This window comes from Rhamphochromis longiceps, linkage group LG2 (assembly GCF_057381845.1).
Source record: "Rhamphochromis longiceps isolate RC_006_pf linkage group LG2, R_longiceps_female_GT1.1, whole genome shotgun sequence".
Classification (NCBI taxonomy): Eukaryota; Metazoa; Chordata; class Actinopteri; order Cichliformes; family Cichlidae; genus Rhamphochromis; species Rhamphochromis longiceps.
In genome coordinates this window covers 41262266-41286913 of record NC_140558.1, presented here as the reverse complement: position 1 = coordinate 41286913, position 24648 = coordinate 41262266, and the positions used below count along the sequence as shown (strand labels likewise).

The window sequence follows — 24648 nt, the reverse complement described above, 5'->3', positions numbered from 1 at the left end:
TTTCAAAGAAACTCAAATTTTACCCACAACATTAGCTGAGCTGGTTGTTCATGTTAGTGCCTTGGTGAGTGCTTTAACTGCACTAACTCATGTCTTCCATCTTCCTGTTTGTAACCTGCAAATCAATGTCAATATGTCTTGTTGAAGGATAGCTCCTAAATGCATCATGTTGACAGAAATGGTGCTGCCAGACTCACTACAATGGGTGACGTGCTCAACCAAATTGTGTCACATTTACTTTAAAGTGCAAGTAAATGTGTTTTCATGCACGCTCCAGTGTCATAAGACACTGCTGTAGTTGGACTATAATGAAACAATTTCAGACAGAGCTGTGCCGAAGGACATCCAAGGCAAGGATGTCTCGTTTTGTTAAATGCCTGTTGCCTCAGCCTCTCTCTTCTCATGTCCTTCACTTGCATCATTGGCAGGAGGCACGAAGATGCAAATAGGGTATCCAAGGAGAGCAATCAGAGGTGTAAAAAAACTGAGGAGAGATACTGTCACCGTATTTGTTTGCGCTCGTGTATCTGCACCTGCTGATTATATTATCCAAATCGCATGCTCTTCCTTCTCAGGCTTCTTATGAATCCAATCATCTTAATTTTCAAAGACTGCTTTTCAAATTTTGTAGTAACTCTGCAGAAGCTTTAATGAAACGAGATGTATGTGTTTAATTAGTTTTTCACTTTTTTTTCTTTTTTTTGAGCCACCTCTCATTTCTTTACATTTTGCTTTATGCTGTGTGTGTGTGTGTGTGTGTGTGTGTGTGTGTGTGTGTGTGTGTGTGTGTGTGTGTGTGTGTGTGTGTGTGTGTGTGTGTGTGTGTGTGTGTGTGTGTGTGGCTCAGGAGGAAGGAATGCATGTTAAGAATGACTCAAAAGGTTCATGAGGTTCAGCGCTAACAGACTAAAATGCAACCATGCATCCTTCACTGAACTTATGTATTATAGACAGAGTTCAATAAAGGTTTACAGCTAAAAGGCCTCCTTCAGCTGTCTAAGTGCAGCCATAACATGGATGCGGAGTCAAAACTCAGACAGCACTTAGCAGTCAACTTGGACTGACCTGAGAGTTCCTGGTGGTTAAAGGCTGATACAGACAGAAATGGTAGGAGTGGCGTTATTGGAAATGAGCTGGCAGCGTGCTTCAAACAGACTTGTTTCTTTCTATCCGATAAAACGTCTCCTTCTGAAGGTAGATCATGCTAAATTCCTAACAGAGAAGTTGCCACACATTTTCTTATGAGCATGAAGAGTTTTGCTTCAGCTGAGTTACATATCATGTTGTGGTGTGCAGTAACTTTTACTGAAAATTACTTCACCAAAGAGGGCCAGAGGTTGTAGAGTTGCCATCGAGATATTGACCATTCACTGACAATGACCAGTGATGGACGTATTATAAAATTCTTCGCTATAAGTAAAATTGTGTATCATAAGCAGTGAGCTTTTGTCTCTCTGTCGCCCAGAATCCACTAAAACTTTTTCTCTGTGGAAAAATTACCTGTCGTCTCCCAGCTGGTCCACCTCCTACCTGCTTGTTCATACTCAACCATTGCTCTCCACCCAAGGAACCTTGAAAAGTCTATCTCTGCACAGCTTTAGCCTTGGATCTCTCAAATAAGCATCAAATCCTCCTGCTGCCTGGCAGACAAGTCCTCCCAATCTGTGAAACTGAGTGTGTTTCTCTAACTGCAAGTTCTAGTTGTTGTCGTCTGAAAATACTTGCCAAAAAACTAGAAAGCTGTCCATCTCTGGTTAAGAGTCCAAAAATCAGAATTGCCTCATTTAGCTATGATACATTTTTATGATATTCCATCCTCTTTGAATTATACAATATATATCAGACAAGATTTTCAACTTACCCTGCTTTTCAGGCATGTCCTACGAGCACGAGCCCCAAAAGCAGGCCACGTACACACTGGTGTCTTGGGCCTGGGTAATTTAAACCTATATTAAGGTGTGTGTTAGCTTTGTAGCTTAGCATAAAATGATATTTTTTGCATACATTTTTTTACCCTCATGCTTCTATGCTTTATATTGCCCATTTATGTCTATAAAATGTATAGTGTTTTCTTTAATGGTATTAACAAAATAGAAAAATAAAAAAATCATATGTGGTCATCTCCATTGACAATACACAAACAAGTTAAACTCACGACTATTTTCCTTAATCCTGTCCTTGTACTTTATGATACATTATATAGCTGGCATATAAAGAATGCAGTATTTGCATATATACTACAAAAAGCACTGACTTTCACTGGTTTATTGTATCTATGAAAGATGGAGGCAAAAAATGGATTTTGAACAGCAGGGGAAATGTGTCCCCTGCCTTACATCTCTGCATATATTGCAGCAGGTTACAGTGGCTGACTCAGCTGTAATGAGACATTAATGAAGATGTTGGGTAATTTGGGCCGGCAATAGAAACTGGCAGGGAAAATAAAGAGAGGGAGGAGGAAGGATAAGGCAAAGGTAGGAAAGCACCAGCACCACTTCAGCAAAATGACTTTAATGAAGATGCATTACTGCACTAAAGCCTAATCCATTGTTGCCACACAGATTGAGTCCTCCACGCATACACCTCTCGCTCTCATAGTGTGGGCACAAGAGTTTCCTTTCATCTCCATCATGTTGGACAGCTACCCATTTCAGCTGCAAAGTTTTTGATAGTCTTGCAAAACATAAAAAGCAATGTCTGCAAAGGCTGGCTGAGTGTAAGAGGAGTAAATGGAAAAGATTGCATTCGATAGGTAAAACGTGGTTGCCAAAGCTAGCTGCAACTTTAACCTTAAATGCAGAATAACAGATATTTTGATTATGCATGTGTGGATCAGTGGTGGGTGGTGACTTTTACTGAAAAGCAAGCAGAGATGATGGCCCCAACTCCTATCCTCTTACCTGGTTGCAGACAGGGAGCAAAAGTGTAATTTTTAAAACTGAATGCAGGGATGTCAGTGCAAAAGACTTAAGAGCTCTGAATTTCTAATGACAGTGGATAATAATAAACAGATGGATACACACATGGATGCTTCATTAGTTCTAAAATATTCTTTGTACTTTCAAAGTAATGTTGATGAAGTCTGGGCGCATTTAAGAGTGAGATGGTATGTCCTCTTAAGGACATATCAATGACATTTGTCGTTTTGTTCTCGTGGAGCACATTAAAGAAATAAAGAAATGGAAAGTGGTAGAAACTAAGCAAGTTTCATCATTAGAATCTTTACTATTATTCAAAAGAATATTGGAGAAACAAAGATATCGGCCAAAACTCTCCTGATTCAGTTTCAAAAATCAGAATCAGAATCAGAATACTTTATTCATCCCGAGGGAAATTAGGGGTTACAGCAGGCAGCACGCTAATGGCGCATGCGCACTCACAAAGGAACCTTCTGACCAACTTTACACAAACATCACATTGGGCAGACATGTCAGAAGGTAGGCTGATAGGAAAAAAACAACGAAAATACACTACATGAGGTAAGAGGAGGAGAAAAAAAAACTCCACTCAGACTGAGCTCCTAGTGGGAGAACAGTTTGATAAAAGAAAAAACACCTCAGCACAAAAGCACATGACTATCAATACACCATAGAAACACGAGACAAGCAACAGGGCGGGTAAAGGGTAAGAGAGAGCCGGCGTAGACAGCACATCCGGTCCTGCAGCATCTGTGCTGGTCCAGTTGACTGCTATCATCCCCGGTAGGGCACAAGCATCGAAGGCGTTGGAAAGGGAGGGGGATGTCAAGCTGTCAAGTCTGCATTGTCATCAACTCCTAAACAGTTTGTCTGCAGCTGCAACAAGAAAAGGTCTCCAGTCAACAGTGAGATTGTGCAGTAGATGTTTTCTGTTTGTGGTTATGATTCTTGCTTATGTTTATGCATCTTTATTATAAATATCGCTGTCTCTTTTTGGACACAACGTCAATACATTTCCCTTTCCCCGAGTAATTTTAGTGGTCACAAAGTCTTGATATGAAAATCAAAGCTTTATTTTTATTACTAATTATTAAGAGGGATATTACAGCTTCTTCTTAGCTCTTCTTAGCTATTTTTTAAAATATATTTCACAGATGTTACCTGACGTTCCCTGTTAAATAGAAATAAGCTTCACCAGCTCATTTTTCTTCGGTAAATCTCTCAAGTGCATCCAGAGTTAATGGCCTTCTTCACCAGGAGTTTTTTACGTGGTTGTCATGATTTCTTCCACCTTGATGATATTCCTAATTCCAGACATCGCCACTGTCTTCTTTGAGACGTATACCTATCCCTTTCTTCTCCTAACAAAATCTCTTTGGTTAAAGAGTTCCAAAGGACTTGCATCTAGTATGCATAATCTTTCTCCATACTTTAATCTGGCTTTAAGGTGTCTCTTTTTTTTTTTTGGTCCACAACCTCGTACTCTACTCCTGTTCAGGGTCCAAGTGACTGTTTTCTGACTTGTCTAGACATTCACTAGTGCCTTGGCAGTTGTTCTCAGACACATCTTTAGACACATCACTCGCAAATTTTCTTCAGATAGTCTTTGAAATCTTTCTACTTCTGCCAGATTTGTCCTGTACTGTGTGGCTCTCTTTAAATTTTCCTACTACTCACTTCAGTTCTTGACAGTTGGAAAATGCAGTAATTCACTTTGTATCTCCTGTTTTATGAGAATCAACAATCCTTTTTCCTCAAGTCTAAACTGACGTCTTTTGTTGTTGGCACGATGCTTTCTGAAGTGACAGCTCAAACCCTTTTTTTTATAGAAGTTTTTATACCTGCAAATTGGAAGAGAACCCTTTATTTTTAACTTGATTTTATGTGCTTTGGGCATATCCCTACACAGCAGTGGTTTGTTCTATGGATCAATGAAACAGTCCGTTTTTCAGGGGGCTAATTATATTGACCCTTTAAAAAAGAAAAACGTCAGTATAATATAATTCTGTTTCTGTTTATATGAATTCTTTCTAAAACAAACTAGTATGTTTACACAAGCTATGTTGAAAATTCTCATTTAAAAAAGGACTTACATTTCATAGATGGACTTATCTTTTGTTTTTCTTTCACTGTAACGATATTAGGGATGTTTGCTATCACTGACATCATACAGACCCAACAGTAAAATAAACTTTATGCACAGAGACTAGCACTCTTGCCTCACAGCAAGAAGCAAGACGGTTCTGAGTTTGACTTCACCTCGTGGGGGCCTTTTTGTGTGGAGTTTGCGTGTTCTTCTCCTGTATTTGTGCACTCTCTCCAGGTACACCAGCTGCCTCCCACTGTCCAAAAATATGCAATTAGTGGGGATAGGTTAATTGATGATTCTGAATTGCCCATAGGTATGAATCTGTGTTATATGTCTGTCTGTGCTAACTCTGCTCCAGATTATCTACCTGTCCAGGGTATACCTACCTCTTGGCCTATGGTACCTGGGCTAGGTTCCAGCCCCTCTGTGACTGTGATAAGAATAAACACAAGAGAATGGATGAATGGATAAAATATGGACAAGTGGGATAGCTATAGAACTATTTAATAAATAAACAAGGTGGAGTGTGTCACTATGAAGACACCCAAAGAGTCAGCAGAGGATATTTATATTGCTCAAATTTCAAAAATGTCATTTTGGTCTGACTTAAGAACTGCCAGTGATGCTCTTTAATTGTTCTTGACTTCTCATACAGTGTATGAAGTGCTCTATAAAGTTAATAGTAATGACATCTTGTGATTTAGACAGAGTTGAGCTCTTAGTAATTCAGTTTATTATTCAGATTTAATGATTGTCCTTCAACAGTATGAATGCTCAATAAATGTAACACTCCTTGTGACAATTTGCAAATTAATGCAGATTTGTTAAAAGGGTATTTGTGAAGGCAATTTGAGAGACTAATTTCTCACAGGAAGAGCAGTCAAAATACTATTACTGACTGGCAGACAATACTAGCTCTTCTAAATTAAATGCCTCATTAGGGGGAATTCAGCGCTTTTAAGTGGAGTCCATGAATTAACACTCAGTTCAGCTGTGATGTGATGCCATTGAAATGCATTTTCTAGACATACTAGTTTCAAGTAAAATCGCCCCTACCTCAAATAAAATAAATAAATAACATTACAGTATTTTATTCAAAAAGGCGACTGTGCTCCTATTTCAGTATTTTGAGGTGTTTATGCTTGCCTCTTCTTAGAGCAATGTGGAAAACATAAATCACTGTCCTGTGTGTGAAGGTTTAGGGGTTTTTGTATAAATTATTTATAACATTGTTGACTGTATTTGTATAATTGCATTGTATCTGTGGCACTTGTATTTGCAGGGCATAAACACTGAGTCACATTTTTCACTGGGGTTGTGAACTATAGTTTAGGAGACCCTGCCTGAAAGGGATTATTGGGATGTTGACGTGTTTACAATTTTTTATTTTAAGTAAGCCAAGTTATACAGAGGGATCAGCATGCAGAAACATTATCTTCTTCTAAACCCTGTTGTTGTAAACTTGGCACATTTGATATGCGGCGAAGCGCACACACACACACACACACACACACACACACACACACACACACACACACACACACACACACACACACTAAATGCTTTCATATTTTCAGCTGCTGACCCAGCGTGACCTGAAGAAACAGGCGCTAGTGCGTGCATCGCAACTCCATGTATAAATAATTCAACTTACTAGGAAATACTATTTTTCACATTCTGGGTGTCAGATGAGAAAATCGATAATACTTTCCAGTAACTATGAAGCTCTAAGCAGCAGGAAGTTAACTTAGCTTCAAGAGAAAATAGGGGAAAGAAAGTCTGTCTTTGTTTCGAGGCAAGTGAAACCACCTACAAATGCTAAAAGTGCACACTAATTAACATATAACTCATAGTTTTGCCCACTATTATCCCAGGGTATATCTCTACAAAGACTGAAGGCTGCAGGGAAACAATACACATCCCAAGGCAGGCAAATAGCTCTACGGTAAGCTGGTAGGTGATATATTTATTGTACCTTTGGATGGAGCCAGGTTGTTTCTTCCTGCTTTGCTAAGCTAAGCCAGCCACCTGATACATATATAAATGTATGCTTAATGTACAGACATAAGAGAATAATAATTATTATCACCATCTGCATAGTGTAGGAGTTTAGAAATTTGATATATAGATATCAAACAAGTGGAACTACTTGATGTGGTAACCCAGCAGCCCAAAGTACCTTACACCAGCTACATCATTACAGATAGCTATGCACAATTTCACACCCATACAACTCTGTATTCTGCATATGCTCAGCAAATCAGAACCTCATCAAATCTATGGGGGCTGGATGAGAACTACTACCTTTTTAGTGACTCATGGAACTGCAGGGTACTCCTTAAAGTGGTCACTACTTATACAGTAAACATCCTGAGCTTCAGCTGCACTTTGAGGATGACTTACCCCACCCACAGGCATACGCAGGTATAAAAACACTCAGAAAATCCTCCTCTGGACACATTTGGTATTTTCAAACCTTTACTTAGCAGGAAAATGATTTAACAGCACATCCTTAATTATAAGTGCCAGAGGGAGTAAACGCAGAGGAGGGAGGGCTCCAGACATTTTAAACACTGACAGTGGGAGATACCTATTGTGGTGAGTGCAAGAGTCCACTGCTGATGCTCAGTGACTTGCTCAGAGGCACTTGGAGAGCAGCAGAGGGGGAGAAAATGCTGTTACTCATCGCTTCTCCTACACGTATTTTTCAGTCTGTAAGTTCAGGCCAACAATGGGGGAAAAAAGATTCTGTAACCTTTAGGCAGTGCTTGCTCCCACCTCTACACATGTAGGCAGCTATATCTTACTCGGACTATTGAAAATTCAAAGAGACAAAACTATATTGCTCTAAAGCTGTATTGAATGTTTCTAAGGGTTAGAGAAGAGAAAGGACCACATCTGCACAATAAAATGTTGAAACTTTGTAATCTGGTATGAACTATTGTCCAGTCCTGTATTTTGTATTTGTATCTTTATTTATTTCAGACATAATAAAACAAACAAAAAAAACCAATATATACTCGTCTACATGTATTTTCATTTACGAATATGAATATATGTGTAGATATACACACACACACACACGTATTTGTACAGACAAACAAGAAAAATATAATAAAATAAAACACATTCGTCTAACATGAGATAACAGTTGTCTGGTCTGAAAAGGAGTAGGAAGAAGTATGCACATACTTATTAACTCCTACCCCTGCTCAACATCTTATTAATCCCACATATTTACCTAATTCTCCTCATCACATATTCCACACAATACACAAGAAAACTTATATCAACAAGGCTGGCACGATATTTATAATTTAAATACGAGTTGACATATTTATACATACAATGGGTGATTGTCTTTTTCAATATCATATCCTTCCAAGAGTAATTTTCGAAGTGTCTTTATGAACTTGCCAATTGTCGTCAAATTAGTTGGGTCTGACACTCTAACATAGTCATGGAGTGACTATGTTAGAGTCCCTGGCCATGGTTATAAAGACAGAAGCATAAGATGAATAAAAAAGTCTTAATTTTCTTTCCCTGCTGCCCAGTAAAGTAGAAGAATTGGTAAATGAAAATGTCTGAGGTCAAAACCTGAATTACATTTTAAGCTTCTGAGATCTGATTCTTTTTTTATGACCACATCCCTGTATCTCATTGACATGAGTGCTTCATAATCTCAACCCTCATTTCAGTTCTGCTGTTTGTCACAAAGGAAAGGTACAACTGGCTCTACACTGAATTTTACAGCATGTCATCTATAGTCCTCATGATGTGGTTATTTGTTTAACTTGCACTCAAGTTCAACAGCACTCTTGGTACTGCCTGTCTCAGTGACCTATGATCCCCATGCAGTTGTTCTCACCACTTCTGTTTATGTCACTTGAAATAACATTACGCTACCTTACATTAATTTACTGGAGACCCAACAGTACCTTGTCCCTAAACCAGCCCCCTCTGAACTCAGTAGTAGTTTAAGTTATGATGACTTTTTTCCAAAGTGAGGCGGGTCCTCACATTGTGACTGTATAATCACAGGTATGCCCCAGTAACATGAGTAATACAAGTGTGTACGCACACATATACACAGACCCTGTACTCCTCCACAATGTGACAAAATGTTTGAACAATAAGGCCAAAAACACTTAACCTGACAAAGAGAACCAACATTTATCAGACAGCTAAAAGTAAACTTTCGCACTAAAAGATAATTAGAGGTATTGCTGTCATAGCTGAGACGCTTATAAATACCAAAAATGTGGTCGTTCCAGATGCGTTTTGTATTTGATTTCAAAGCCAAACAGGATATTTACTTGCTATGTGAATACTGTATATAGTGTGTTAATGTAATGTTATAAACTCCATGATTTTCAGTTTGTTTATATAACAGTTATTATCCTACTGTGCAAAAGTATTGAGCCACCACTTATCTCTTTATATTTTGCTAAGACAAAGGGAAATAGGTGCAGGTATTTACTGGAACATGTGCAAATATTAGTATAAGTTGGTGGGGATAGGTTAATTGGAAACTCTAAATTGCCCATAGGTATGAATGTGGGAGTGAATGTGAGTGTGAAAGTGTCTATGTGTTAGCGCTGCGACAGACTGGCGACCTGTCAGGGTGTACCCTGCGTCTTGCCCTAAGACAGCTGGGATAGGCTCCAGTAGAGAATGGAAGGATGGATGTACGAATATACAGGGAAATGTGATATATAAGGCAAAAAAATTTTCATGCACTTTGTATAGAATTCTAATGAGTTTAAAAAACAATATTAGTTATGACGACTTTTATTTTTAACACAGCCTGAAATCTCTTAGGCAAGCTTTCTTGTAATTTCTTCAAGCACTATTCAGCAATAGTTCTCCATGCTTCTTGAAGGACGTTCAAAACACTTCTTTATATGGTGGCTGCCTTCTCTTCTGTTACCTGTTAAGATGATCCCAGACTGCTTTAATGATGCTGATTGTGTTTCATTGTAGGGTGTTCTATCAAGGTGACTTTTATCACGTTGCCAGTGTTTCGCATCATTGCCATGGTGAAATACAAAGTTGTTACCAATAAAACGCTTTCCACATTGCATTGTATGGTGGCTCAAAATGTGACAGTGCTTATCTGTGTTCATAATTCCATCAATTTTAACAAAACACCGTGGCTGTAATGCAGCCCCAACCCGTGACAGGGTCTCAACCGTGTTTTACAGATGCCACTCATACTCATCTCTCTCCTGACCACCTCCCCTTTCCCCTCACTAATGGATGGCATCCTGACAGTCACCCCTCCTTTGAGACCATTTTCTGATAAGCCTTCGGTAAAGGGCGCAATGCATCTGTCCAGTCAGGGTCTTTGCTGGATATTTTTTCTTGTGTCTTAAGAATTGATTTTAGATTTACTATTCATCTGCTTTAGATCACTTGTCCAGTTTCTGAATTTTTTAAGGACACACTACACACTGCCTGTCCTTAATTTCAATAAAGAAAGGGGGATAAATTATAATTTTTTGCTAAGTTGTCTGATATCTGTGTCATGGTCCTGAGTCTGAGGACTCAGTGGTTTTGGTTTTGATTATTATCTTATGTTTTAGGTTCATTCTTGTTGGGAATTTCTTGTTTTCAGGTTTTGTATTTCGAGCTCCTTTTCTTCTGTGTCTCTGTGCCTGCCCTGGTCCCATGTCTTTGTGTTTCCTCCCTGTTGCCATGTCTTGTGTTAAGCTCGTGTCTTTGCATACCTGTTGTATTTCCTGTTTTACTTTGAAGGTTCTTGTCTTATGTCAGTGTGTTCACTTTACGTTTCCCCTGTCTCGTCAGCAGTGTTGGGGAGTAACGGGATACATGTACCGCCGTTACGTATTTAAAATACAAAATATGAGTAACTGTATTCCGTTACAGTTACCGTTTAAAAAGGTGGTATTCAGAATACAGTTACTTTGTTGAAATAAATGGATTACACGGCGGTACTTCCTGTTTCATATTGTGGCGGGTCAGGACTGTTTGGGTTTTGTTTGACAGAAAATTCCAAATTCGTAGACTCCTCCAAATGCAGCCGACAAATGCGTCCTCCTTTTCCCCGAATTTGAAGGATGGGTCGGGTGCGTCTTTCGTGGCCTACCATATCCCAGAATTCATAGCGCGGCCCAGCCAAACTCCAGTTTCCAACAATGGCGGCCGCTACTAAGTTTTAAAATTACTCATACTAATCTTTCTGGGTCACAAAATAAACTTTTAACATATTTTCAGGCGAGAAAGTAGCTGTGTAAACATCAAATATTTGCTCGGTTTATCAAGATATTGCATATTTGCAAAAGTGCTTCGACGTTTTCGGAGACGTCTGCTACCCACCAGCTCGACAGCTAGCTGGGAGCTCGAGGGTTACTGATGCGGCCGAGAACGGCACAACTCCCGGCGCATCATTTTCAGATCACCGCGGACTTTCGCTGCTCGGGTTAAACGTAATATATAAGTCACTTAGACAACCCAAAAATGTTATTGTTGGGCTTTTTTCAGTGTTTTGTTTGTTCGTGAGTCAATCTGTTTGGCTGAGATTAAAGTTATTAGATTAGATAAAATAAAACTTTATTAATCCCCCGGGTGGGTTCCTCCTTGGTTTTCACACAGCTGACTAAACGTCAAACAGAAAACTGATTAAACAGACGTGTGAGACGGTCGAGAGTTTACCCCAGCGTCCTGTTATATTTTAGATAGCAAGGAGCAGACGGCCGAGTTTATTAAACTCCACCGAGACAGCGGTGACGCTAATCAGAAGGCTAGACCGTCCAATTTCACGGCCGTTTACTTCCGGCCTACCCGACCTTCTGAGGACCCGGCCCATGTAGACCGCGAAGGCCGGGTCCTCAGGAGGATGCAGCCCATGAATTTGGACACGACCTATGTGTCTGTGAGCGCGAGGAGGGAGAAAAAGGAGAGTGGAAAAGCAGAGTTGTCACTGAGCAGAAACGGGAGCTGGAAGCATGTAAATATAATAATAACCACTGCAGCCAAGAAGAGTAAGTACACTATTAAGACTCGACTGTACACTGTGTTCGTGTTTTCCTCAGAAACAATAAGTTCCGTTGGAGCAGCCTTTCAACGCCTCTCTCTGTCTCTCGCTAGCAAAGTTGACCCACACAACAAAGTAAAGCTATTTTTTGGCTACGAGCCGACAGGGACCCCGCCGTATTAGTCAGAGGTCCCTTTACTACGGTTAGGAGCCGCGGACCTTCAGTAATAGTAATAAATCACACAGCAATAGTACATTCATGTAGTTGTAAAAAGCATGATAATATATTAAGTAATCCAAAGTATTCAGAATATGTTACTGTCATTGAGTAACGTAACGGAATACGTTACAGATTACAGATTACAGAATACATGCCCCAAAATGTATTCTGTAATCTGTAATGGAATACATTTTAAAAGTAACCTTCCCAACACTGCTCGTCACCACCCAGCTGTGGTGCCCTCCTGTATCCCATTCCCTGATTGCCCCCGTGAGTATATAAGCCCTGTGTTTTCTCCTGCTTGTTGCTGGTCTGTCTTTGTTGTCTCCCCGTGTTTCTGCTGTATGTAGGTTTTTAAGTCAGTTTTGTTAGTTTTCTCAGTTTATGTTTCTCTTGGTTTCTCTGTATGTCATTCTCCGTTCCTCCTGTATCCTGTTCACCTCACTAAATAAAGCTCACTCTCCATATCTACGTCAGTGCCCGCGTTTGGGTCCTTATACCACAACCCCACACGTCTGCCGTCACAGCCGTGACAATCTGCTTGATTTTGCTGTCATTTTATGCTTGAAAGATTCACGAGTCAGTGTTAAGTAGCTTAACAAACATACAGTCCTCTGAAAATGGTTACAAGTACAAGGACTGGACTAAAAAATAAAATAAGAAGCAGCCAACCTTTGGAAAGCCAGGAGAACTATTGCTCAACGCGATTTTAAAAAATCTTGACTTCAGCTTTTTATATAAGATTTCTAACATAATGAACAATGGCAAAACTGCCATGTAATTCTTTTAATCTAATTATAACTATGTCTATTAATTAAACTTAAAGTTTATGCCTACATTCCTTCATAGAGAAGTGATTTTTCACACACTAATTTTTGCTTATACTTTTTCTCCTAAGCTGGCTCTTTACAACTTTCCCTATTGTAATTCTTTCAAGTTTGATAAATACAGCCATTGGCCAAACACAAAATTCTCCAGCCTGCCACAAGAAATGCACATATCAGCTGCCAAACAGAACCTTAGGCTCATGGTTCTCTGCCAACTCTTAAGTCTTGCATAGAAAAGCAAACATATTCAGATCCCCATAGAGAAAAAAAAACCCTGCAGAAAAGTCAACAGGCACATATCTTATATCCACTGGTGGCTCATTCTCACAATCTAGGGTTCATTTCACACCTCTAAATACTTTTACATCTTTTGCTGGTTGAGCTCTCACGGGCGGACCTACTGAGCAGCAGCCACTGCTGGCTGAGCCGCTTCTTTCCTCATACAACCTACCTTACATGGTAATATAACCCAGTGTACAGCACTGGGATTAAGAGCTTAAAAACATTTTTTTTGCTTTTGCTAATGCTTGTTAAGTATTTGTGTGTGTGGGCAAGTGTTTGCATTTGCATTTAAACCAACAGGAACGCAGAGAACACCTAGAAGTTTTAAGTGTTTCCTTAAGGTGGAACTATATTTCCAAAAACATCAGCTAATTCCCATATAGCTTTAAATATGACAGCTAATCATCAGTACGACTATGCCATTTCAACCGTTGCCACAGGTTCAGCAAGGCTGTGTGCCTCTGCACTTTGGAAATAGGCTTTGACAAAGAGGAAATCATCCTTCCAGCTTGCTTGTCATTTAAAAACAACCACTTTACATTTCCTTTCACTCTACTAATTAATATTCCTTTAAAAATTCCATTAACACAACAACAGCTTCCCAGCATAGACGCACTCATTAAAAGTTGTCTTTATGTTACCATGGCAAAGCCTGATAACACATTCATTGTTGTGGTGTTGCTATGTTAATGTTCCCACAGGAGCTTCACAGGCCTGTTGACTACTTACAACTCAATTAGCTGTCCTGAACGGGTGATACACTAAAAGAAATAATATAGTGGGTGGAGAGGAATAATAAAACATAACGGTTTACAACACATCCATGATCATTTCCAAGCAGATTTACAGCACAAAGGGTGGTGAGAGTCTATATGAAAGCTAATGAAGGATTTAACAATAAACTCTCCAAGGTCCTGCTGGTATTAAAATTCTGATTTGCACAGAAAAAAAAAGTAGCTATAAAGTTGACCTAGTTGGGCAAGTGCCCAGTGATAGTTTCCTGACTACTATTTCTCACCCAGTGATGCTGTTATCTTTCCTCTGCAATCAGCCCACTCTCCACTTTCTTACGTCTTTTTATCAGATTGTGTGCCAGCTCAGTGTTAGTCAGAGTGTGGTGCATTTGTGGGGGCTGTTAGTTTGATTTACAAAGAAAAGAGTCAGTTATTCATTAGGTAAAAATACAAACGTGGTTTACACCATTTGTCACCTGAATTATGAATGAAGGCAATAAATGCAAATGCATAGCTCATAGGCAGTAACACATACAGTAGCTTGCTTGACTGTTAAATGACAATCTCCAGTGAACAATGTGTTTTTATTTTTTTTAATAATTAGTAAGCGACTACCACATTAGTTTACTTTGTTATACAGCATAAAGCTATGGTGAAATGTCTGTGAACCCCCGGTGGCGCCAGTGTCCGGCAGCCTCGCCTCTGTCAGTGCGCCCCAGGGTGGCTGTGGCTACAATGTAGCTGCCATCACCAGTGTGTGAATGTGTGTGTGAATGGGTGAATGACTGGATATGTAAAGCGCTTTGGGGTCCTTAGGGACTAGTAAAGTGCTATATAAATACAGGCCATATTAAATGTCACCAGAAGCATCATAATATTTTCTACCAGGTAAAAGTTAAAGTTGTTCTATGAAAATGACCTAAAATTTCTATAAGACGATGCTAGATGAAACAATAAATGTCTTCTTGGCACTACTCCTGGACTAGGGGATCACATTACTGAAAGCAAAGGTTTTTCTACACATAGAAATTTATTTGTATATAACTTCCCTCAATAAAAAAAATGACATCTAATTATTTTGTTTTGTTTACCTTGGTTATCCGGTTTCAGGACTTTAGAAAATCTGATGATATTTCAGGTCATGTTTATGCAGAAACATAACTTAAAACTCACAAACTTTGTCCTGCAGTAGTTTCCTAAATTCCTCTCTGTAAGTAACTAAGGAAAAAAACTTATTCTATTAAAGGTAATTTTGAGAAACATTTCATTTTTTATGGACATATGCACAGTGTATATCTCCTGCACTAAAACAAATGAAACGAATCAGGCAACAAAATCAACTGGTGATATTAAACCAACCAAAATCAGTACAAATAAATAAATAAATAAATCTATCTGTTGGCCGTTAGTTTATCTTTTGGATATTTGCGTTTCATTTCATCATGCTTACATCGTGTTCACATCATCTGTCAGAAACAACACTCAGCCTCAGTAATGTGTAGAACCAATTTAGCCAAAGAGACACCTTCACTCTGTGAAGCTGTGCGTCTCATTAGAAGAGTCACAGTTGAAAGCTCTCGTGCACTTTTAAGATTGTGATTCAAGAGTGGACTGTAATAACACGGTCAAGGTTAAGGCAAAGTCTGATAGCTGCTGATAATGAGTCAAAATATTATCAGTGAGAGACGTCTGGAGCGACTCTCATGTGATCCATCACAGCTGGTGGCCATTGGTTGAATGTGATTTGTCCAAAAGTCAATTCAACATATGGCACCATGCTGTTCCACTCAATTATTTTTGAGTCATGAACGATAGATTCTATATACTAGAGCTGTGACCTGAGGTCTGATGAAGTCATTGCAATATATTTGGATTATGCCTCTCTACAAAACACAGTTTCTAGGGAACCTAAACGCAGGCAGTGCTTTCAGGCTTCTGCTTGCAGAGAGCTCATGAAAACCAGAAAAAGTTCAGCGGATTAAACTCTCATTTGGGAAAACATTTAAAATGAAAAATATACAAGTTGTGTCTCCTTCCATTCTTAACTGCTTATGTAAATTAGGTTATTGACAAGTTATGCATAATGTACACACCCACAAGAATGTGTCAGTGGTTATGAGAGTTCTTATTTTCGTTGTTCAGTTCAGTTGTGAACTTTTTGTGTCGATATCCATCATTATAAATATACACTCCTAATATGCTGTTAAAAAAAACTGGATCATTCATCCATCCATTTTCTTCCGCTTATCCGATTTAAGGTCACAGTTGGTCAGGAGTTTATCCCAGCTGTCAGGGCGAGAGGCATATGACAGCTGGGGAAGAGAGACAGACAGTCGCTCACGCTCACATTCACACCTATGGCCAATTTAGAGTCACCAGTTATCTTGGCCCTATGCATGTCTTTTGAATGTGTAGGAACATCCAATAGCTGGAGAGGAACCATACAGACATGGGGAAAACATGCAAACCCCATACAGAAAGGCCCAAGCCAGGCGGTGGACTCACATCCAGAACCTTCTTGTTGTGACGTGACAGTGAACCACGCACCACAATGCTATCCATCCTCTGGATTGAACCACTGGATTACATCAACCTTTCTATATTCTATACTCCATCCACCACTCCCCTTTCTGCATCCCAACCTTTGTAAATGGTACACTGTAAGTTTTGGGCACATAGGAGCAGTTAGTAGGTGTTGTTTTGTTGTTGTTGTTTAGGTTAGAAGCCTGGCATTTCTTTGACTTATGCTTTATTATTAAGGCAGAGTAGGGTTCATTAATAAGGGTTTTGGTGTAAGTCTTGGGGATGCCTGCAGCCTAGATTTTCCCCCAGAATATTGACCAGTAATGCTGCCACCCCATTTCCATTCAAACAAATTGTGGCAGATTAAGCACTCTAAAGGTGTTTCTGGTTAAGTTCATGCATGTTTGGAAAAACCTCAGTTATGGCCTAATGACTTTGCCTCTGGCAGATGGTATTTCTGGACTTCTGGTGTAGGTGGCAGATATCAAGGCTTAAATCTTTTCCCTGCCCTGGTTATGGTTTATGAATGCAGATGATTTTTAAAAAGTTCATCAAAAGACGAATTGTCATGAGACAATAGTAAGTGGTGTCAAGATTGCAATTCAACTAATGCATTCACTCATTTGCTCTTCACACTGACTGTTTAACTGCATGCGAGCAAACACTGATCAAATGTGACTGGGCTATACTACTCAGACTACAAATGGAAATCAGAAATCTTGTCCCTTGCTTACAGATTCAACATTTTTATCAGTTAAGATTGGGTTTCGGCAAAGCCACTACTTAAATTTGGGGAAATACTCTATGGAAAACGTTAATTATAGTGCCGCATTTAAGGGTGAAGACTGTCAAAGTCACTCGGTAACCTCCTCATTTATGAACCTGACCTAACTGCAGACAACCCTGGTGACTGAACCGAAATAAACAAAACAAGCATGCCTGTAGTCTCAAATTATACTGCAGATTCAATTAAGCAAAGAAACCTTCTTGTCGTGTCCTGCTGTGTCACAAATTGTAAAATGGCATCTCATGATGCTTGTGTGCATAATTGCTTGTGTTTGTTGATACTGGGAGCACATTCATCTGTTATGTCTACTATTCACATCAAATATTAGTAAATAATATTGTACTGGTAAAGTAAGTGCAGAGAATCTGTGACATATTCAAAGTATTCTTCCTGAACTATTTTTTTTGTGTGTCTAATAAGTCAATTTGTGGTTTGCCTCAAGGAATTTCCTGCAGTACCTTTCTTTTGATTTTAGTGTCTCTGATCATACACGTTCATTTCCACTTTAAAGCAAATGTACCCGCAGCTATACAGTACTTTCTTTTAAATTGGTCTGAACCCCATAGCCAACTGCACTGAATCCACAGACGTTCGCTTTTCAGTGTCTTAGCCAGCAGCAGTAGTATGTGCATTTATTATTTAACACCCGGATAAAGCAGTAGGTGCAAATGGTCATACCTTACCTCTGCATACTCAAAGGGATTTGAGTGGCTTTCTTCCATAAAACCAAAATGAGGAATATTCCTTAAACTCTCTTTTCATTTACAGTCAGGTCCATATGGATTTGGGCAATGATACAGCTTAGTGTTTTGTTTTGCTGTTTTCTTGCTCTGTAAGCTACACCACTTCAGTTGATGTTAAAATCAAACCATCAAGATAAGATTGACTGAACTGCAGACTCCCAGCGTTAGTCCTTTCAACGGATAAAATAGATTCACGGCGCAAACTTGTAATGCACCGAGAGCATACTGCAAAATCAACCCAAGACATAAGATATTCCTCAGTGGTCGAGTCAGTCACCTGGTCTGAATCCAGTAGAGCATGCTTTTCATTTACTGGAGACAAGCAGCAAGTTAATATGACTGCAGTAGAGTCCTAGAAGAACATATTTTGGGAGGAAAAACAGCATCTGATGATTATCTATGATTTCTGAACTTCAGGCAGGCATTAAATTCAAAGGATTTCCAATGAAATCTTAAAATATTTTTTATATTTAAAATTATGGTAATTTGTCCAATTAATTTGAAATATAAGGCTATAAAAATTGCTGTAATTCTTTCACTGTTAATACACCAATTTTGTCAAAGCCCTTGAAGTAAATCTGAAAGTCTGCACTTCTGTTTTTACTAAAAATACACTGTACTGTACAAAAACTGTGCTATTTTCCACATACTCATGGATGTGAGATGATGTGGAAGCATGGTTTTGCACCTGTAGGTCATTATATTTCCTTTCTTTAAAGTACAAAACGAATTCAAAATGAATTTGTCAGTGCAAAGCTGATTTACCAAGCCCCTCAATCATGAACAAGTGAACTCTGATTGCAGAGAAGAATGGGGACAAATGGGATTTTTTTCCCATTTCAAGGCCTAATGCTGTATACAGAGACAGAACAATTTAGGTGACCATGTTGTTCACAATAAGCAAGCTTGCAGTGTAATAAACCTTGTGCAAAAGTTAAACTAAGAGGAGGAAAGAAAGAAACAGAGATACTTAAATTGTGGATTCTCAGCAATCAATGTTGTTTATAACATGATAATGTTGTCTTTAAACTTTAGGTCTGTCTGTCTCCTGTCTGCTGAAATAACAAACTGCAGAACACTGATAACAAACCTTGTGGTAACACAGATTTTTCCCACAAATGTTGACAGTAGTTGGGTGGAAACGCCTGTAAATTATGCTGAATAAAGGAGGAGGCTGGAAAAAAATAGATAAATCTCTGAGGAATTACAAATTCAAACGTAACTGGACAAATTAACGTTGTAAAAATATTTAATACTTTGTTAAGGATCATTTACAAGGAATCTGTGCCTAAAGAATATATTCAAAATATTAAGCTGTTTTGGGTTTCAAAAACTAGTGGATGGCTTTTTCAGGCTCATTTGATCCTCCATATGTACCATGGAATCTTTTCCATTCAGTTTTGCTGCATTTGGATGGAATAGCATAATGAATACCTCTATTTACATGTAGTTCATTTAGCTGCTTCTTTCTACTGTCATTTCATCAATAAACCTTAGTGACAGTATCATTGGAGGCTATGCATTGATTTGCATCACACTGCCTCAAGTGATGTACTTGGAGTATGCTTCAGATCTTGTAAACGCACTAGCATTTTTATAGCACTTACTGATTTACACTACAAGCCTCATTTAGCCATACGTTCACACAGTGCTTTTTTCTGTAAAGTTTATCATTTATACCCAATTTAAAATCACCTAATAGTTTTTGACCTGTGAAAGAAAGCCAAAGTACCTGGAAGAAACCAATCATGAGGGGAATGTTTCTATTATTTAAATTTTTTGAACCAGGAGCCTTCTTCCTGTCAGGTGATGCTGCTAACCACTGTCACAAGCAAATAGTATTTTTTCCGCGTCACTCTGGTAAAGTTTAATCTCAGCTGAATTACCAAAAAAACCCACGACATTCTTGGGACAGCAAAGCCTAATCTGGTCGTTCTGCTCTTAAGTCTCTTTTTCACAGCAGATTTGGGTAATGATATCATATACTCTAACAAAAGTTTCTATATATTTCCAGATATTTACCATAAATAAAATCCTACGCTATTACAATAAAGAGGATCCTGACATCGTCTACCACTATTGCCTTCCTTGGACATCCAAGCTAATATTTGATCTAGCTCAGCTGCAAATATGTTTTTGGTATTATTTATCTATTTATGTTATTTTTTGCTCCTTTGTTTGTTTGTTTTTCTGAAAGCAAAACTTACTAAAAATATTCTCTCTTTCTAATGGATTAGCTTTGTTTCTGAGGCTCAAGGATTGTTTCACATCCATTGAGATGTTTTTGGGTGTATTCATAGAAGCAGTTTCTAAATATAAATACATACGATTCCTCTCCAGTATGGAACGCCAGGACTGCCATAATGAATTCATTAAATACACCATTAAATAATTAATTGAATGTGGCAATAATTAATTAAAATGGGAAATAATTAATTAATTGACACATTTAATTAATTAATTATTGACACATTTAACTAATTATTTATTTATTTCACATTTTAATTAATTATTGCCACATTTAAATAATTATTTAATGGTGTACCATGAATTTATTTTATCTGTCAAACTCCCCCATCAAACTCAGGGGGCGGGGTTAACGCCGATTGAGTCAAAACCATTGCTTTGGCCTAGTGGCCATTGTTTTTAGCACACAACAACCGGCATGTGGAAACTAACAGAACTGAACTTTGAAAAACCCTGTTTGTGTGTCACCAAATACCGTTTTAATATTTGTTTAGCCGAGAATGTAGTGGTTTAATCTTCAGATGTCTGGTCGGTTTGTCAAGATACAGCCTCTTTGCAAAAGTGCTTCGATGATTTTGGAGATGTCTGCCCAGTCTCACGGCAAAGCAATGGAGCTGTTATTACCACCGACAAAGCGAGGGGCCCGGTACACAGCTGTAATAACGCCCGCTGACACTGACTTCTTTTACTGAGGTTATATGTATCGGGTTTTTATTTCCTGATGTTCTTATGTGTCCTACATGTTTCAGTCGCCAAATAAATTCGATTAACTGCTGATCTTTGGGTTTTTGTTCAGTAATCAGCGTGACCTGTGTATAAACACAGAAAAGAGATAACGTTGGTGTTTCGTCATGTAGTAACTGCTAGCTTTAACTGTACAAAGCAGGGGCGATTTTAGCCCATTTTTGGGCTAAAATCAAAGCACCCCCGAAGATTTCTCACTTTTTTGACAATATTTGCTGTTTATGTGACACACTACTAAAAATATAAAAAGCATACACTACTTGGTTGAGACGTAACATTTTAACAACAAAAGTATAGATACCCCCCTCCCAAAATGGTTTGTTCCAGCTCTCCCCTGCTCTGGCTCTAGCGCCCTTTCTGCCAGAGCTATGGTGGCTGAGACGCAGCAGAGCGGAGGTGGAAGTGCCTGGCTTAAAACAGGACATATTAGCTGCATTTAACCTTCAGTTACTCTTTATATAGTTGGTAGGAGTCAGGCCATGTTTCTTTTTAGCTGAAAAACATTACACCAGGTAACCTGCAGTGTTGAAAACGTGTTTTCTGACGATGTTTACTGCCCTACAATCCGTCCTGCTCTGCAGTAAAATCAGCACCGTCCTGTTGCTCCCATTGAAATGTATACAGCTTGTTTAAAAAAATCTATTATATTATACATTCACATTAAAAGTGAATCTGTCCAAAAAATGCACTCAGTTTACTTTTTACTCACTATGAGCATCATTCATTGAACTGTGACTATCACCAGGTAACGTGGGCGTGTTAAACAGCTGGCAGGTGAGGAGGAGGATGCATGCAGGTAAACTGAGGGCCTGTTGAGCTGATCGCTGGTGTCGTTAGAAACATGTCAGCTCGTTCTTTATGTTACAGAAGCACAGAGACACAAGACCAGGCGGAAAGAGACGATTCAGTGAAAATGAGAATCTGCGAATGCAACATGTGGAACATGGAGAGTGGAATATGTAAACAAACCGGTTAACGTGACCCCCACCCCTTCCCCCCCTAAAAACTAACAAACAAACTAAAAAAACAAAACCACCATTGCTGCCTGTGATTTAGAATTCATTCTGGGATAGGGACGTGCGGATCGATCCTGAAATATCGATTCCTCCGATACCAGTCATTTATGTTCTAGAATCGATTCTCACATTAAAATATCGATATTTTAGTAATTTAGGGTAAATTTGTAGTTTATCATTAACAAGAACACAGTGGAAAAACTATAACATTCGGATTGTCTACATTGGAAGGAATTACTTCCTCTTCCGCCGTTTATAGTCATGTGCGAAATACGGCTGTATAACTGTGGCAGCCCCTTGGCGTGCGCACTCACAACAATGGCTGAGCATAATTGGAGTCATGTGTGCACGTATTTTACATCCACAAACAGCTGAGACGTGGTTTGCAATACATGTGGCAAGAAAGTGAGGTGTTGTGGCAACACCACTAACCTTGTCAAACACCTCAGAGTAAATCATATCTCAGAATATGACGAGCGTATGTTGAGGTGAACTGAAGAGGAGGAGTGGACATGGACAGGTGCTGCTAGGGCGAGACAGACGTCTCTCACAGAGTCCTTTAGTGCTGCAGGCAGGCAGCGTGCTCAAATAGCCACAACTTCAGGTTTTTTATTTCTATATGATGAACTCTGCATTATTAAGTGATAAGAACAAGTAATCTGATGTCCTGTAATGATTATGACGCTATAATTTGAGATACAATAAAAGATACAATAAATACGTTTTTGTACAAAGTATCGGTATCGGATCAGTATCGTCGATACCACCCTGAATTTTACTTGGTATCAGATCGGAAAGAAAATCAGTGGTATCGCACATCACTATTCTGGGATACCTGGCTGCCCCAAGTCCACACAAGCAATCGATTATCTAGGATGGACCTGTCTTGACTTATTTTGCACGGAAACCAATCAAATGTTAGAGAAGCTGCATGGGCAGCGTTAACCCCGCCCACTTAGTTTGATGGGTGAGGCTGACAGATAAAATTATTTCAAGAAGAGAGATGAAGGGGACAAAAGTGCCAAAATGAATTAAATAAATAAATCATTAAATACTTAATTAAAACTGTCAATAATTATTTAAATCTGTCATTAATTAATTAAATATGTCAATAATTAATTAATTACATGTGTCGTAAATATTATTGCCACATTTAATTAATTATTCAATGGTGTATTTAATTAATTGATTATGGCAGTCCTGGCGTTCTATACTCAGGATGCTACATTTTTATTTCTGAAGAAATAACAAAGACTACATGTTTATGAAACGGCTTTTGAGTTGATTATACAAATATTTTACAGCCCCTGAAAACAGAAGACTACATAAAAATATTAGGAAGTTCTCAATGGTTGATGAAACAATTGGTAAACTGCTAAAGTAACAAAAAAATAAAAAAAAATGTCACTGTCTAAAATGTCAACAGTTTAACTAGATAATACGTATCATAACATGATATAGCCCTGGTTGTCCCAGATGCACAAGTGCACAATTATACACAAATGCTCCAGTATTGATGTTTTATATCTTCACTTCTCCCTGTCACTCTTCAAAAGTACAAGAAAAGCTAACTATGAAAGCGAGAGCAGGAAGACAGGGATTTGCTTAGAAAATTTAAAAGAAATGCATTGCTGTCTATGAATGTTCTATGCATGTAGCTCTGTAGTTGCACTGAACAGAAGCAAAAAGTGGTTTCAGCATAACAGCATAAACCATAAGTATTTCACAAGCTTATATTGGATTAACTATGTGGGATTCGGTCAAAGGTCCAAATGCAATGAGACACATGGCTGCTAAACATTTTTATTTTGTTGTGTTTAATAGTAGCTTACACATAAACCCCACACCTGGCTCTGTGGTCTCATAGCTGAGATAAAGTTGACTGGAATAACATGAAGCAATAAAACAGGGAAAGTCTGTGACAGATAATTTGCAAAAGTGGTTTCAAATAAACATTGGTAGAGTTTTGAGACAAATACCAGCACACATCTAGAAAGAAGAGAGATAATACACACACACACACACACACACACATACATACATACATACATACATACATACATACATACATACATACATATATATATATATATATATATAAAAACACCCAGCACGCCCCTGCGGGCGGTTTATCCTTCAAGCTCGGGTCCTCTACCAGAGGCCTGGGAGCTTGAGGGTCCTGCGCAGTATCTTAGCTGTTCCCAGGACTGCGCTCTTCTGGACAGAGATCTCCGATGTTGTTCCCGGGATCTGCTGGAGCCACTCGCCTAGCTTGGGAGTCACCGCACCTAGTGCTCCGATTACCACGGGGACCACCGTCACCTTCACCCTCCACATCCTCTCGAGCTCTTCTCTGAGCCCTTGGTATTTCTCCAGCTTCTCGTGTTCCTTCTTCCTGATATTGCTGTCATTGGGAACCGCTACATTGATCACTACGGCCGTCTTCTTCTGTTTGTCTACCACCACTATGTCCGGTTGGTTAGCCACCACCATTTTGTCCGTCTGTATCTGGAAGTCCCAC

The 24648-nt window shown here is 38.9% G+C and overlaps 1 long non-coding RNA gene and 1 pseudogene across 2 annotated transcripts in view; one reads left to right on the top strand and one right to left on the bottom strand.

Moving 5' to 3' along the window:
* LOC146677979 (histone H1 pseudogene) overlaps positions 1-24648 on the top strand; it is a 148832-nt pseudogene that overhangs the window by 89036 nt on the left and 35148 nt on the right. The gene's annotated exons all lie outside the window — the stretch shown is intronic.
* On the bottom strand, positions 3441-5259 carry LOC146677980 (uncharacterized). Its single transcript, XR_014914705.1, has 2 exons — positions 5178-5259; positions 3441-3794 (listed from the first exon to the last, which is right to left on the bottom strand). It is a non-coding gene; the product is annotated as an uncharacterized LOC146677980 (long non-coding RNA).